Source organism: Triticum aestivum, chromosome 2A, assembly GCF_018294505.1.
Source record: "Triticum aestivum cultivar Chinese Spring chromosome 2A, IWGSC CS RefSeq v2.1, whole genome shotgun sequence".
Classification (NCBI taxonomy): domain Eukaryota; kingdom Viridiplantae; phylum Streptophyta; class Magnoliopsida; order Poales; family Poaceae; genus Triticum; species Triticum aestivum.
In genome coordinates, this window is record NC_057797.1 from 683,314,998 (window position 1) to 683,332,515 (window position 17,518).

The following is a 17,518-nucleotide window of genomic DNA, read 5'->3' on the forward strand; positions in this document are numbered from 1 at the left end:
CATTAGTAGGCAAAACAGGTGCGCCACTAGTAGGCCTTTTCCTAGTAGTGTCATCTTCTTGTCCTTCCGTTCGCTTGAAGCCCGGTGACCGCCCTCCAACGAGGGCGCGAGGAAGTGCTGTGTCGGTCTGTCCAGCGGCGTCTAGGTTAGGAGCGAACCAGACTGGAGGCTGGAGCGGATGAATTGGGATTTTTCCTGCTGTCGGTCGATATGGGAGGCGCTCGTTTGGGCCGCGAGCCTGCTATAGGGCCTGCCTTGCACTTATGTTATTGGCCTATCCAAATTGAAACATTTTTATTCATTTTTTACATTGCCTGCTCGTGCGTTGGGACGAACTAAACTAGCCTCGCCAACCTCGACGACTCAAACTAGGTGCACACTTTCGAGCCACCCGAGGCGGCCGCCCATACCAGCCCCTATGGTGGCGTCACCCCTTTTTGCGTGTATGATAGGGGTAGTGAAAAATATTCCAGTGGCGCTTTTGATTTACCCACATAGTGGTTGAGTTGCTTATTTCTATGAACTGAGTTCGCCAATAATGTGAAGGATGCCGGTCTTTTCATCCTATTGTAGATTGCTTAGATCTCGATATGCCAAATGTAATCGCATGAAATATACAGTAAAAGCCAGTGTGATGTGTGTGGCTACAACTAGTCTGACTACACATCCTCATATAACATATCAAGGACGCACCATCTTACCAGATTAATCATTCGACTTACCAATGCAGTGTTGGAAGAAAGAAGTATTGGGACTACGTATCCAAGCAATTGATGCCATGGACTCCTTCGTACAACCTTGTAAGTGAAAAAGAAGTTGCAGTGTGCATGTACAAAGAACTAGCATAAGTTTAGTTACCTGCTTCTTGGAATTTTAGTTAGCCACTTATTGCAAAATTATTCAATTATGTTGCTTGGCTTAATTTAGTTTGCTACTGATTACATAATGCCATAGCCTGTTAATCCTATTATAGATTGCACCTATCTATGTGTTTGATACTTACTGTTAAGAATTACCTGTTTGCCTGAACTTAAATAGCTACTTGTTTGTTTAACTGCTTTGCTGCTGCAACAACGGGTTACAATGATGTTAATAACTACTTTTCAACATCGAATTGAAACTCTTTAATTTCTTGTTTGTTTAACTAGTTTGCTGTTATAACTCCTAGTTGAGATGTTTTGCTAACTTCAACTTTTCTGAATCCAATCAGAACTTTAATGGCAAAACAGGTTAGCCCAAGATCAAAGAGCAAGGTCCCCATGGATGTTGTATCATCCCACAGTAGTGGCATCGGCCCAATCGTGCATTATGAATTGCCAACTGCTGATGCTCTAGAGGCTAAACTAGTGGTAGAAAGAGATTCTGCTTCTGCACTTAAAGATGAAGTTGACATGTTGAGGAAGCAAACAACACAATCAGTAGCAGTACTCAAGACAACCATTAAATATTTGGTGGATTTCAAAACGAAGCAAGCTGAGACTGACCACATTGTTAAGGTCCTGAAGGAAAAAAGGAAATTAAATTCCCACTTGGTAAATGATAGGTGAAATGTTCTTTCCATCGTTGAATAACCTTTGTGTTGTTTGTTCATGTAATCAATCAAACCATTTGTTTTAGAGATCATGTAATAATTGTTTTTTGTTTTTTGTTTTTTGGTTTGTAATTTTATTTGAGCACAAGTCTGTATTAATTGATAAGACTCGGAGACATTTCATTTTGATTGCTGTGCCAGACCTACAAATATGCCAATCGGACAGAATGTGCATTTAGCAATAATAGTAGTATAGATGGACCATAAATGGCACGCATCGGAAAGGGCCAAGATGTTGTAGTAGCTTGGCCAAAAAAGGATGTTGCTGTAGCAAAGAAAAGCACAACGGCCTGGCTTATGTATGTTACTTGATATTATTGATCCATATACTCTATAAGTGTTTATATGTCAGTTAGTTCTGTACATTCTTGGTTGATTCACTTGGTATTTGAATCTTGATACATCGCTTGTGTACATATCTAAATGGGAGTACACATTATGCTGCGTGTGACATTTGAGTTGGACATGAAGTGTTCCAAATATTCGAATCCACCTTAAACTCGATTCTAGCTTCTAAATTTGAGTACCGGCATTTGTAAACCATATTCATATATGACAGTGGAATACATCTTTGTCGTCCTTTTGAAGATATATATAAACACACAGAATGATTTATAAAGATTCGTATAGGAATACAAAATGGATTCGAATTTAGTTGCCAGGGTAAACGTGGATGCTTATTGTCTCAAAATTCGAAAGAAGCGGCAAAATGTCCACTCCCACGTCGGCTGCCCGAAGCCAAGTGTTTGGGAGATGGAAATTACTGTCTACCCATTACACGGACAATCCATCGGCCCGATTTCCACTTCTCTACATAGGGGTAGGATAGTAACTTCAATAAGACGTGACACGACCGCCTCTGAGCCCATTCCGACCCGGTGGGCGCCAAACATGGGCGGCAAAACACATTTGATTCAAGCTCATCCGAAAGACCTCTGTTTCTCCCTCCATTTCCCCATTCATACACGGTTGGCGGCGAAACAAACTCAACTCGGCCGAAATTGATGTAGGCAAATATTTTCAATAGGGGCAGGTTTGTAACTTCACTCAGACGTGACACAACCGCCCTACCTGTCAGCCCCGTTCATACATCGTGGGTGCCAACCATGGGCGCCAACCACCCTCTCCTCTCCCGAAATCGCTCTGGGCAAATATTGGCGAGATGCGAGATTACCGTCGTATCCCCAACTGATGAGACGTCCAAATTTTAAACGGGGGCTAAGTTCGTAACTTTCCCATATTTCAGACAGGCGTGTCCCAAAAACATGGTTCAACGTACCTCTCCCTCCATTTTCCCATTCATACACCATTCGCGCTAGACACCATCCCCACACCAGCCTCCGTCCGCCACCCCATCCATTGCCGCCGTCCTCCACCACATCCATCGCCGTCGTCCTCCACCACATCCATCGCCACCGTCCTCCACCATGCCGGAGCGCCTACCAAGACCGCATCATCCACTTCTAGAGATGGGCGTTTCTCATCCACGGTGATGGACCAAGAGCCTTGCATCACGTCCTCTCGCTTCATCGGCGTCGTCGTCCTCTTTGTCGGAGCCACTCACATGACCTTCTCTTCCACCGCAACGGGACTTTTCCCCCGATGCACCCGTCTACCGTTGTAGATCTGCTTCAATGTCACCGACAGCCATCGCACCCTCGACGCCTACACGGCGCAGCAAGAGAGGTGGTACTTCATATCTCCTCAACTTTTTGATCTCAACCAGAAAATAGATCTTAACTTGGTTACTCTACTTTCTTTTAAGCTCTTAGAATTTAGTTCTTAGTTCGAAGCAAACAATGGCTGCTAAATATCATTTCCCCGGTTTCCCCCTTTTATGATCACTATACGATCAGAATACGTGCTTCGTGTCATAATAGCACTGCTCGACCCATCAAGCTAAACAAGCTTAGTTGTTCAAATACGAATCTGATATTATTAAAACAGATTCGTTTAATTGGTCAGCTAAATGTTCCTAAATTAGTTTCAAAAATGCATGTTCACCGCTCGGGTGTGTATCTCTACAGGGTGCCCACGGTGGACCAGCCCACCCTGGGATTTTGGGTTGTCCCAGGCCCCGATTCCCCTCTGTTCCATTGCGCGCTTCCGATCTCTACTCGCCCCCAGCCGCCTGCCTCGCCGGCGACTTGCCGTCCCCGAACGACATGACTCTAGGGGGAGATGTCGGACTAACAGGAGGTCAGGAGCCGCTCGCCCAACAGCGTCACCGCCGCCCGGGTGCGCCGCCGTGCCTACCTTCCCAGTCCGTTCAGGGCTCAGGCGTGCAGCACCCACTAAGCCAACCCGATTTATCCTGAGATAAGTCCTCAACACTCAGCAGCCACTCCTCATCACCCATTTTCTAATTGATTCATTACTCATTACGTAGGATTGTCATTAGGTTTGTTGTGTGCTCAGTGCTACCTACACTTAATGGTTCAGATGTATTTCGGTAGTCTTTAGTACCTGTAAAGTTCACAGGGTTTTCAAAATTCCGGCCCTAGGAACAGACACTAGTCATTTTGGATTGTTGGTCGTAGTGACATTGACCCAGATTACTACTACAAGCCAAGTTTGTTGAAAATTTTACTTGTCTTTCTTACTCATTCGATATAATATCCAATTATTCACGTCGATTAGTTGCAAACAACAAGTGCTAGACAAACTTCTTGATTCAGATTTTGGACAGTCTCTTACCACAGTTACAATTCTGCATACTTGTCCTAGTGAGCTCACAAGTAAATGATTGATTCACTACATCTATGCTTGCCTTGTCATATTTGTTGTCAATATTCTTTTAGGGTGGGCCACCCTGTTTCTAAATACTGCAACCATAGACATGAGTGAATAGTATTTCTGTATGTGATCTCTTCCATCATGTGTGGGCAACGGATACTGCATTGTATAGAAAGAAAGTGTCATTTCCAGCTTTTACATAGGCTTCGATCTTTGACATGGAATACAATCTACCTACTTGCTTTGTGTCGCAATACCAACACTCCACCCTTGAAGCTAAACATTATGCCACTCATAATTCCTTAGTTTATTTGCTCAAATATGAATTTCATATAATTCTAATGTTCTTACTTCAATTTTGAAATGTGTGTCTACCTGTTATAGAGACATAAGGGGTTTGTATTTCTGTGTGTGGTCTGGTCAGCACGGTTGGGGGTGAACTTTGCATATACAGGGGTTTATAGGGAGACACTCTTCGAGTTGAATCCGCAATGCATTCCATAGATAATCTGACTACTTTTTATTTTTTCATGAATCTCAGATTCTGAACAGCATCATAATGATTATGAGCTTGCGCGCATGAAAAGAATAAAGCAGAACAATGCCATGGCTGTCAAACTTGGCATTAAGGGACTGAAATCAAGTCTGGATGCAATGCAATGCAAACGCTCTCCACCTATAGATTCATGCTCAGAATATGATCCTAACAGTGATTCTGAGCTAGAGGAAGACCTAAGTCAATGTAGCTCCCTAGTGGAGGAGTCGGAGGAAGATGCCCTATCTTATTCACCCATCAAGGTGCTTGCTCTAACTTTCCAAGGTTACATTTGTCACACATATCTTGCAACTCATGTTTTGCATTGCTTCTACTTTGTTGAACTGCCATTAGCTTAGTTTACACATCGTGTATGTGAATACGGCCTGCCTATCCATTTTTAGTACATATTCCATCTGTCATCATACCATATTTATCCATTCAATGTTGTTCTTGTGTATCGGACGTTCAAAAGGAAGAGGGCGATTGCTGATCATGGAGGAGCACAAGCAAAGTATTTGGAACAGGTAGTGGCACCTGATAAATCAAATAGCCCATTAGGTGTAGTTGCAATATCTCCTGACCCACAAAACACCCCAACTCTAGCAGACTCTAGCCCTACTAAACTGGTCATTTCTGATGCCCCAACTCAGCAGACCCCAACTGCAGCAAACATTATGATTATGCCAGTTGACATAGCACCAGCTCTACGACGCAAAACCCCCCATTCCAGCAAAGAGTACACCAAATCCAGTTGCCAAATCGCTTTTCGAACCAGAGAGAGCCCCAATTGCAGCAAATAGGACCCTTGTTCCATTTCTTCCCAGTTTAGAAGACAAAGCTTATATTGTTATCAGGAACTTTGTGCGCATCTTTCCTTCATGGAAATATTATACCGCAGACATAGAACAATTTCCAGTCTTCCTCCGCAACTTACACGTAAGTAATGTACTAATGTTATTCATGGTCATTACTGCATATGTTTCTGCTGACAGAAGACACAAGATTTCATTCTTTTAAATAGGCAAGGACCAAACTGGATTGTGAAGACGAGCAAGGGTTGGTTGCACTTTTCAAGCACTCGTTGATGAAGTATCGTTCCTACCCGAGGCAAGCGCGGTTCAATGGCAAGCCTCTAAATGAAATTTCTGTAAAGTCTCCGGTGCTACATTTATCCGACGGTGACTAGAATAATCTAGTTACACATTGTTCTCGGCTAGAGTGTAAGGTACTATCTATGATATCACATCACAATTTGAACTACATTTCTGCATTTGCCTTAACGTCTCACTTGCACGAAAACTGTTAGCAGAAGAACATTCGTTCTCAAGGGACCACAGAATCTCGCAACTATACTACACACTGCATTGCTCTTGTGAGTACCTCTTACCCTGTATGACCATACTTAGTTTCATAGTTGTTTGATTATGTAGCATCACTGCACACATGTTAGCCTCGTTATCATCCATTTGGTGGACATTATAAGATCCGTATGGACTCTTACATAAATTTAGAATCAACCCAATGCTTTTGAAGAGGTTTAGCTCTACAGTCCTCTTGTAAGGACTGAACGTCATCTATCACTATACTTACATTAACAGCTACTCCCTCCGTCCCATAATATAAGAACATTTTGTATAGTACACCAGTGTTCAAACACTCTTGTATTATGGGAAGAGGGATTGGTTCATTGTGTAGCATTCTGCATCTTATCTCCCTCGCCCACCATTTACTAAAAAAGATCAGATCTATATTTAATCTTACCAAAAAGTAGAATACACAGACAATGCCAGTGCAGAAGTGTAGCCCATTGCTCTTGTCAGTACATTTTGTCCTGTAATGCTTGTACTTCCAGGGATTGGTAGTTGATTATGTAGCATCAATCTATATCTTATCTTCATTATCCTCTATACCTTCTAGTATTATCATATCTATAATTACTCTCTACAAAATGTAGAGTACATGCAATGCTTATGAAGAAGATTTTGTGCTGAAATTCTTGAGTTATCCTACCCTTGACATGGAGAAGGGCATTATAAAGCTGGTGTTAACTGTTAATGTAAGTCAGTCCTTCTAAAGCCTTTATCCTCAACTACTGTTTAATTTGCTCATACTCCCTATCATTTACTGCTATTTAGTTTGTTGTTTCTACCAAAATGCATGTTCGCAAGAACCGTAAGTTCTAAGTTTTACTTGTAAAACCAAATTCCTTATTCATACCATGCACATTACTCAATACTCCCTATATGTATGCTTGTTTTTGTGGATCTATAATCCAGTGTGTGGTGAAGCAGCCCACGTTTGCACCTTGTCATCTCCTGTTTCATCTTACTAATGTGGCTGATGATATGAACAACATGCCATGCACATTAACCAAAATAGATACAGTGATTTTCTTTGCCCTTCATCTATGCTTGTTATGTTGACATGGTAATCCAGTAGTGTGGTGAAGCTCCCCGCATTATGAACAATGCCAAATTATGATATGGATATTTTGAACTTACTCTTTATTTTCTAATTTGAAATTGGATGGAATTGACAGCATAGTTATCATCTTTGTTTATACATGCAAAACATGTCATCTCTCTGCTTTGTTTCAGGGTGATATGCCTGATGGCATGCACAAGTCTGCTGAAGGCTGTGCGACAAACCCAACATATATTGCAGCAAAGAAGGAAAAACATCTTGAAGATAGCGAGACAACCCCAAAGTCTTGTCTTGATGCAGTGTTCAAGTTACTTGAGACTAGCAGTCAGACAAGCTCACAGAATTCGTTGTCTGAATCAGTTCGACTTCTTCAGTCCCAAGTTCTAGCAGAAAGGCATTCTGCAACTCAACTTCGACTTGAAGTCCTATCTCTAAGAAAGATTGCGGAGAACACCAATGAGAACATCATCGCTAAATAGCTACACCTTGAAGCTATGACCGACATGCTAGGCCGGTCTCATAGCCTTGCTCAGCAGCTTGCGCAGCAGTTCCCGCGCAAGGCTGCCCTTTCTTGAACTGTCTTGGAAGTGGTCTTGGTTCAGTATTATTTTGTTACGCTGCAATGGTGCCTAGTTTTTGTAGTCTGCTTCTTCATTGCGCTTTATGATCACTGGTGGCGAACTTCGATGCCTAGTGGATGTAATATACCATAAATCCTTTATTGTATAGTTTAGGTTTATTCTTAGTTACTATGTCATAATTTATTTATTGTATAGATTAGGTTTGTTCTTAATTCCTACTAGTTACTGCCATCATTCGCTATCTGAAAAAAAATCAGATGTAGTTGACCGGGCCGAAACATTCGCCTCACCCGGGCCTAGTGTTTAGTGGGCCACAATTGGGCGACCTGCATCTTTCTTGGGCCCGAATGATTGGGGCCTTCACACTTTGCGCGAGGCCCACAACTTACACCGGCCTATATTTTAGTTGGGCCTTTTGTGGACCCAGCGCTTAGTTTGGCCCAGGTAATGTTGGTCCATTAACAGGTTGAATATTGTACTGGCCTGTTACGACCCAGATGAAACCATGGGCCTTTAGCAGGCCGAAATGCATATTGGGCCTCAATTTTCACTAGTCGTCGACGGGCCTTCAGTAGGTTGAATTGTAGATCGGGCCTTTTTGGGCCCAGTTATATCATGGGCAGTTACCAGGACGAAACATATCTCGGGCCTTAGTTGGCCCGATGATATCATGGGCCTTTAAGAGGCCGAAAGCTTAGTACAGACATCAACGGGCCGAATTATGCGACAGGCCTTTAACAGGCCCAAAGTCACGTTGGGCATAACCGTTGCCACCTTTATCAAGGGCCGTTAGTGGGCCCATGCTACCTCTTGAGCACTGCGTTCGTTTTCCCCGAAGAGGAAGGGATAATGCAGCAAAGTATCATAAGTATTTCCCTCAGTTTTGAGAACCAAGGTATCAATCCAGTAGGAGGCTACGCGCGAGTCCCTCGTAACTGCACAAAACAAATAAATCCTCGCAACCAATGCAAATAGGGGTTGTCAATCCCTATAAGGCCACTTACGAGTGTGAGATCTGATAGATATGATAAGATAATATTTTTGGTATTTTTATGATAAAGATGCAATGTAAAATAAAGGCAAAGTAAATAGCAAAGGAAATAACTAAGTAGTAGGAGATTAATATGATAAAGATAGACCTGGGGGCCATAGGTTTCACTAGTGGCTTCTCTCGAGAGCATAAGTATTCTACGGTGGGTGAACAAATTACTATTGAGCAATTGACAGAATTGAGCATAGTTATGAGAATATCTAGGTATGATCATGTATATAGGCATCACGTCCGAGACAAGTAGACCGATTCCTGCCTGCATCTACTACTATTACTGCACTCGTCGACCGCTATCCAGCATGCATCTAGAGTATTAAGTTAAAAACAAAGTAACGCCTTAAGCAAGATGACATGATGTAGAGGGATACACTCATGCAATATGAAGAAAACCCCATCTTGTTATCCTCGATTGCAAAAATACAATACGTGCCTTGCTGCCCTTACTGTCACTTGGAAAGGACACCGCAAGATTCAACCCAAAGCTAAGCACTTCTCCCATTGCAAGAAAGATCAATCTAGTAGGCCAAACCAAACTGATAATTTGAAGAGACTTGCAAAGATAACCAATCATACATAAAAGAATTCAGAGAAGATTCAAATATTATTCATAGATAGACTTGATCATAAACCCACAATTCATCGATCTCAACATACACACCGCAAAAAGAAGATTACATCGAATAGATCTCCACAAGAGAGGGGGATAACATTGTATTGAGATCCAAAAAGAGAGACAAAGCCATCTAGCTACTAACTACGGACCCGTAGGTCTTAGGTAAACTACTCACACTTCATCGGAGAGGCTATGGTGTTGATGTAGAAGCCCTCCGTGATCGATGCCCCCTCCGGCGAAGCTCCGGAATAGGCCCCAAGATGGGATCTCGTGGATACAGAAAGTTACGGTGGTGGAATTAGGGTTTTGCCTCCGTATCTGATCGTTTGGGGGTACGTGGATATATATAGGAGGAAGGAGTACGTAGGTGGAGCAACAGGGGGCCCACGAGGGTGGAGGGCGCGCCTGGTGGGGGTGGGCGCGCGCCCCTACCTCGTGCCCTCCTGTTTCGTTTCTTGATGTAGGGTCCAAGTCTCCCTGGTCTTATTTGTTGAGAAAATCACGTTCCCGAAGGTTTCATTCCGTTTGGACTCCGTTTGATATTCCTTTTCTTCGAAACCCTAAAACAGGCAAAAAACAACAATTCTGTTCTGGGCCTCCGGTTAATAAGTTAGTCCGAAAAATAATATAAAAGTGGATAATAAAGCCCAATAATGTCCAAAACAGTAGATAATATAGCATGGAGTAATCAAAAATTATAGATACGTTGGAGACGTATCAAGCATCCCCAAGCTTAATTCCTGCTCGTCCTTGAGTAGGTAAATGATAAAAACGGAATTTTTGATGCGGAGTGCTACTTGGCATAATTTTAACGACAATTGTATTTTCCGAACGTTCGGGGTCTAACAACAGATCCGAACGTTTCCGTCATTGTATGTTGCGGCGGTCGTCAGTTTCATTTTTCGGAAAAAAACAACGGAAGGATTTGAACTCCGCACCTAATGAGTCGCACATGGTCTTGTCTATTCTTGATAGCCATCTAGGCCAACCTTACGATATGATTAACAGTAGGCTAGTTACTTTACATACTTTATTACGCCAGCGAATAGGCCACTGCTATGATGCAACCATCAATTTTTTTCTGTTAGATGCTGGTAACACTCGAATTTTGTCTGAAAATAATAGTAACACTCGAATTTTTTCAGAAAAAATAGTAACACTTGAATTCAATTCTTGTGGGAGAGAGAATAAGTTCCTATGTTGAGTGCGAACTATGGTCTCTGCTCCACACACTATATGTAACATCCCAAATTTTCAATTTGGAATGTTATACATTAGATCATCATGCATAGCATATTTTTCTTGCATTTTGGTTGATCCTAGAAATTTCACGCAACTCAAGGACCCTCAGAGAGAGTTGGAGATTTCGTTATTTTCATATTTGAGAGTTTTCTCGAATTTGAAAAGAGGATCATTTGATTTATTTATTTCATCTTCAATAATTTTTCCGGTGTCAAAACATATGAGAGAGGGAATAATATGACTTTCCCAAATTAGGAAAAATGAAGATTTAATAAATAGATCAAATTTTGTTTTGCCGGAGTTTTGTTTGCTTTTTTTTGGATAGGGAAAAATGCGTGTTTTCAAAAATTGCATTTTAGGTCCGGAGTAAAGTTCATTTTGTTCGACTCATTTTTAGGAGTCAGGGAAAATTTACTTTAGAATTTTTGGAGCCCGTTTAGATTTTCTTTTCTGTGTTTTTCTGCGCGCGAAACCGTTTAAAAAAAACCCGCAGGCCAGCCGGGCCAAAGGCCCAGCCAGCCGCCGCTGCGCCCCAGCCCCAGCGCGCGCCCCCCGTGCGCCAGGCAAGGCAGGCGCCAGCCGCCGCCGCCTCTTGCTCTAGCCGAGTCCGTCTAGGGTTAGCCCCTCCCCTTTCCTTTGTTCCGTTTTCCTTTTTTCTTCTAGGACTCTTTTTCCTACTCTATTTCTTGTCCCCTACCCCAAGAAACCCCCTCCCCTCCCCAATATAAATACCCCAACACCCCCCCTCTAAACCCATCAAATCAAACCCCGTGCCCTACACCGCCGCCGCGCCACCCCACACACGCCGCCGCCGCACCTTACCCACGTCGCCGCCGCCGCACCTTGCCCACGCCGCCGCCCTACGCCACGCCGTCGGAGCCCCTCGCCGGAGACCTCGCCGGAGGTTGCCCCGCGTCTCTTTTCCTCGGATTGTTTTCTTCTAATCGTTCTGATTCTTTTCTTCTCTTCTGATTCGTTTTCTTTCCGGTTCTTCTCTAAACCGTTCCGGTTTTCTAGATCGGTTTTTGTTTCGGTTTTCTTCCGAAACCCTAGATCGGATTCGTTTTCTTTTCCGATTTAGTTGCCTTTGGACCGTTCGCCGGACCATTCGTCCTAACGAACGTGATCACCGGATTCTTCTAGGTTAACGAACGTCCGTTCGTTTAACCGTTCTTCTTTTTCTTTTCGTCGGATTTATTCCGCGTCTTTCCGATCGCGATCTCAGATCCGATCTTCGTTCTAGTTTATCTTCTCGCTCGTTTATCGGAATCAGGTGATTCAAGCGCCTGGAGTTTCGTTTCGAAACCGCCGTTCCGTCTAATCAACTTAAACAAGTTTTTGCCCCGGTAAAATTTGACCTAGTTTCAACTTGCTAGAACCGAGTTGTTTTCTTCCGCCGTTTGTTTTCCGTTTCTTTGTTCGGTTCGTTCTTTCTTTGCAACCGGAGTTCTTAAGTTGAACCTTCTGGTTCGTTCTCTTGTTCGAGTTTTACATGTGCATTAGATGAGTACTTATTATGTGCTTGTTGTTTGTCTGCGATAGAGCATCCGGATTGCGCCGCTTGTTACTTCGAAACCCTAGGTCTCGCGGATCATCAGCAAGGCAAGTAACACTTTGATCATACCTTTTCTACAACCCATGTTTTATTGCATTAGATCAATCCTCTCACATTGCATGATTAGGATCTAATTAAATTGTGGGATGGGAAGTAGATGAGGTAGTACCTATTACCTGTATTATTATGAAACCTTTGGGAGTTACTTCTACGTTTGCTTATTATGCCATGCTATGCTAGTAGACGTGGATTGGGTGAGTGATATCCATGACAGATGTGAGTTGATAATTTTAATGGTTTATCTAAGGTGGCAACTTAAACACACATCTGGGTGGATTGAGGCACCTGATGTCTATCAGGACTTGCCTGTTTTTTTTGGACCGCCACCCAGGCTCAAAGGGATCATAAGATCTTTCATGCTAGAAACTTCCGTGTGCAGCCACAAGCCATTATGGGCTCTGGCATAGTTGACTAAGTTGTGCGAACTCTTACAGGGTAGACTAGCAGATGTAGGGGATGTAGGTGGTACGGTCTACCCCATCGTAAGGTGCTAGCGCTTCTGAAAGACTATGTCTCGGTCATCCGTTTCTCAAACACCATGTAGTGCGAGAAACAAACGGAGGCGATCGAGTCTTGTGGGGAAAAGTGCGCAAACCTCTGCAGAGTGTACAAACTAATCATGATTAGCCGTGTCCCCGGTTATGGACAACTTGAGTATCTAGTACTTGAATATCATGTGAATCTCAACATGTTACTTCTAATTAATGTTGTTGGGTTTTAATTGTTCACTTAATTGGGATTGAGAATGCTGTCAACCATTCTCAATGTTTCACAACCACCATGATAGTTAAATAAATTTATTCCTTTGCAGTAGGGAAAAACTGGCTTTACGCAAAACTGTAACCATAGAGCTTTCCACCAGCCATATATGCATATAGTATAGCTGTTTCATTCCATTACTCTCTATGTGTTACATTGCCAGCATATTCCATGTGCTGACCCGTTTTCGGGCTGCAACTTTCATGTTGCAGACTTTTCAGACGACGAGTAAGGTGCTTTTAGGTCGTGGTTCTATACTCAGTGATGCCGTTGGAGTTGATGGACCCATTTATCTTCCAAGTCTTCCGCTGTTATCGACACTAGATGGCCTTAAGCCATATTTATTGTAATAAGTTCTCTTTGAGACAACGATGTAATAAGTGTGTGATTGCCACTCTGCTATAAATCCTTCGATGTACTGTGTGGTGTCAGCATTACTGATCCAGGGATGACACCTGAGCACAGAGCACTTGATCCATTCGGGTCGGGTCGCTACAGAGAATGGTATCAGAGCACACGCTGACTGTAGGACACGACCACTAAGTTAAAGCCATAGATCACCATTCTCTTCTCATTTTCTAACTCCTCATCTTTTCTACTCTTTTAGGATGACGAACGCGAAGATTAAGTACGCTCAACCGGATGAAGGCACACCTTTTAGATTTCACCTGAAGGAAGTCACCAAGTACCTGAACATTGGATTACCAAGCTTCACGGGAACCTTCAACGCCACTCTGCCTGAAGAGGAGCGCTGGAAGATTCAAGCTCATGTTCCGGGAAGAACATTCGCGCCAATCACGAAGCCCTATAGATAGTGTTTTCAATGCACCAACCTGGAGTCTGGGAAGGAGCATGGCAGCTCATATCACCATAGGACGCATTGGAGAAGTTTATCAAGAAGACCTCAAGGACACTATCTACCAGATTTGCGGACGCCGAGATGAACAATGGGAGTTAGTCAGCACCAAGAAGGATAGATCCATTGCATCTTTCATCCAGGAGTTAAACCAGCACATTCGACGCCACGAGAACCAGTTGTGCAATGATATGATAGAGTTGAAGAATGCAAAGGCAAGGATCATCGAGCTAGAAGGAGAACTGAAGTCTACACGCAAGGACTACATGGACGAGATCGTAGCTCTAGCAAGACACAATGGCGATCTTAAGCAGGAGATTGAAGAACTCAAGAGGAAGTTAGCATCCAAGGAGGAGGACGAGTACGTTGCATGTCCGGACAACTACATCATCATCGACGACACCGATTCGGATCCAAGTGAACCCGACTTTGAAGACGAAGCTGGAGCAGACATCATAGAGTCTTCCATCGGTTCAAATTTCTAGATGACCACCAGATAGTAGTAGTATTCCCCCATGTAAACATTATAGTTCGAGCACTTTTGCGATAGTTTTAGACCGATTGTAAGCCCTTGTTTGATTGATTGAGTGATTTTGTGTGCATTTGCTCATGTGCATTGGGGTAGTGTTTTCCCTTTAGACCTCACTCTATTCTCAATTCTCGTCTTTTCTAAACCCTCAGATGCCTCCAACCCAAGCTCTTAGGACACCTATGCTAGTAAGCTCACCAGGAGCAGAGTACATGGCCAGACAAGGATGTTTCCAAGTGCCATTAAGTATAGGAAGGCATGTTTTCCCAACGGATTTAATTATTCTGGAATCCCAAGGTCTGGATGTGATTCTTGGTATGGATTGGCTGTCGATGTATGGAGGAAACATCAATTGTGCTAGTAAGTCAATTTTGCTTACCACACCAGAAGGAAGAAGGATCAAGTATGTATCCCGGCATGTGCCAAACAGGACACAAGTAAACTTCCTAATAGGAGTTGTCCAAGAAGAGGTACCAATGGTAAAGGATTTTCTTGATGTATTTCCTGAGGAATTACCAGGCATGCCACCGGATAGAGACATTGAGTTTTTGATTGAGTTATTGCCAGGTACAGGCCCAATATCGAAGCGACCATACCGGATGCCAGCAAAGGATTTGGTGGAAATTAAGAATCAGATTAAGGAGTTATTGGATAAAGGTTACATTCGCCCAAGTTCTTCGCCTTGGGGATCACCCGTACTTCTAGTGGAAAAGAAGGATGGATCATTAAGGATGGTTGTAGATTATCGGGGATTGAATGAAGTAACCATCAAGAACAAGTACCCACTGCCAATGATCAACGATCTGTTTGATCGGTTGCAAGGAGCTAAAGTGTTTTCCAAGATCGATTTGCGATCAGGGTACCATCAATTGAAGATTCGAGAGCAGGACATACCTAAGACAGCATTCACCACGAGATATGGACTGTATGAGTATACCGTTATGTCATTTGGATTGACTAACGCACCTGCCTATTTTATGAACCTGATGAACAAAGTGTTTATGGAGTTTTTGGATAAGTTCGTCGTAGTGTTCATTGATGACATCCTGGTTTATTCAAAGAATGAAGAGGAGCATAAGGAACATTTGTGTTTGGTTTTGGAGAAACTAAGAGAACATCAGTTATATGCCAAATTCAGCAAATGTGAGTTTTGGTTGAAGGAAGTTGGATTCCTCGGACACGTTATATCCGGAGAAGGTATAGCAGTTGACCCCACAAAGGTTGAGACCGTAACCGAATGGGAAGCACCAACAACAGTTGGAGAGATCCGGAGTTTTCTTGGACTCGCAGGATACTACCGGAGATTCATTGAGAATTTCTCAAAGATTGCGAAGCCTATGACGGAGTTGTTGCAGAAGGATACTAAGTTCAAATGGACTGAGGAGTGTGAGGCTAGTTTCCAGGAGTTGAAGAAACGTTTGGTCACCTCACCAGTATTGATTTTGCCAGATCAGACCAAGGATTATGAGGTGTATTGCGACGCTTCACGTCGAGGACTTGGAGCAGTGCTTATGCAGGAAGGAAGAGTTGTTTCGTATGCTTCGGGGCAACTGAAGCCTCATGAGTTGAATTATGCCACGCATGATTTGGAGTTAGCAGCCGTAGTGCATGCATTGAAAACATGGAGACATTTCCTCATTGGAAATCATTGTGAGGTGTACACGGATCACAAGAGTTTGAAGTACATTTTCACGCAGAAGGAGTTGAACCTCAGACAGAGGAGATGGTTGGAGCTCATCAAGGATTATGACATGAGATTGCATTACCATCCCGGAAAAGCTAATGTAGTAGCTGATGCATTGAGCCGTAAGAGCCATGTCAACACCCTAGTGACGGGAGAAGTATCAAAGGAGTTAGCAGAAAACCTTCGTGAGCTATGTTTGGAAATAGTTCCGAGAGGCTATGTAGCAGCATTGGAGATTCAGTCAACATTGATGGATAAAATCAGAGAAGCTCAGAAATCCGACAAGGAGATTGCTGCTATAAAAGAGAAATTGAGCGAAGGAAAAGCAAAGGGATTTCGTGAGGATGAGCACGACACCCTATGGTTTGAAGACCGTGTTTATGTGCCAAATGACCCGGAGATCAGGAAGTTGATTTTGCAAGAGGCACATGATTCACCGTATTCGATTCACCCAGGGAATACCAAGATGTATTTGGATTTAAAGGAAACATTCTGGTGGACCGGAATGAAGAAGGATATTGCAGCATATGTAGCAGTTTGTGACGTATGTTAGAGAGTAAAGGCAGAACATCAGAAGCCAGCAGGATTGTTACAACCATTGCCAATACCCGAGTGGAAGTGGGATAAGATAGGCATGGATTTTATCACAGGACTACCCAGGACAAAAGCAGGCTATGACTCGATATGGGCAGTAGTTGATCGTTTGACGAAGGTAGCACATTTTATTCCAGTTAAGACCACTTACACCAGTGCTAAGTTGGCAAAGATATACATGACTAGGATCATTTGTTTGCATGGAGTTCCGAGGAGTATCGTATCAGATAGAGGAACCCAATTTACCTCAAAGTTTTGGAATCAGTTGCATGAAACTTTAGGAACCAGACTAGAGTTCAGCACAGCTTTTCATCCGCAGACAGATGGACAGACCGAGAGAGTCAATCAGATTTTAGAAGATATGCTGAGAGCTTGTGCACTAGATTATGGATCAAGTTGGGACGATAACTTGCCGTATGCGGAGTTTTCTTATAACAACAGTTACCAAACCAGTTTGAAGATGGCACCTTTCGAAGCTTTATACGGAAGGAGGTGCAGGACACCGTTGTCATGGGACGAAGTTGGAGACCGTCAATTCTTTGGACCAGATTTGATTAAGGAGTCTGAACGGAAAGTTAAGTTGATTCGCGATAGGCTCAAGGTAGCCCAGTCCAGGCAGAAGAGCTACGCAGATTCTAAACGCAAGGAGACAGTTTACGAAACCGGAGACAGAGTTTATCTTCGAGTATCCCCACTTCGAGGAGT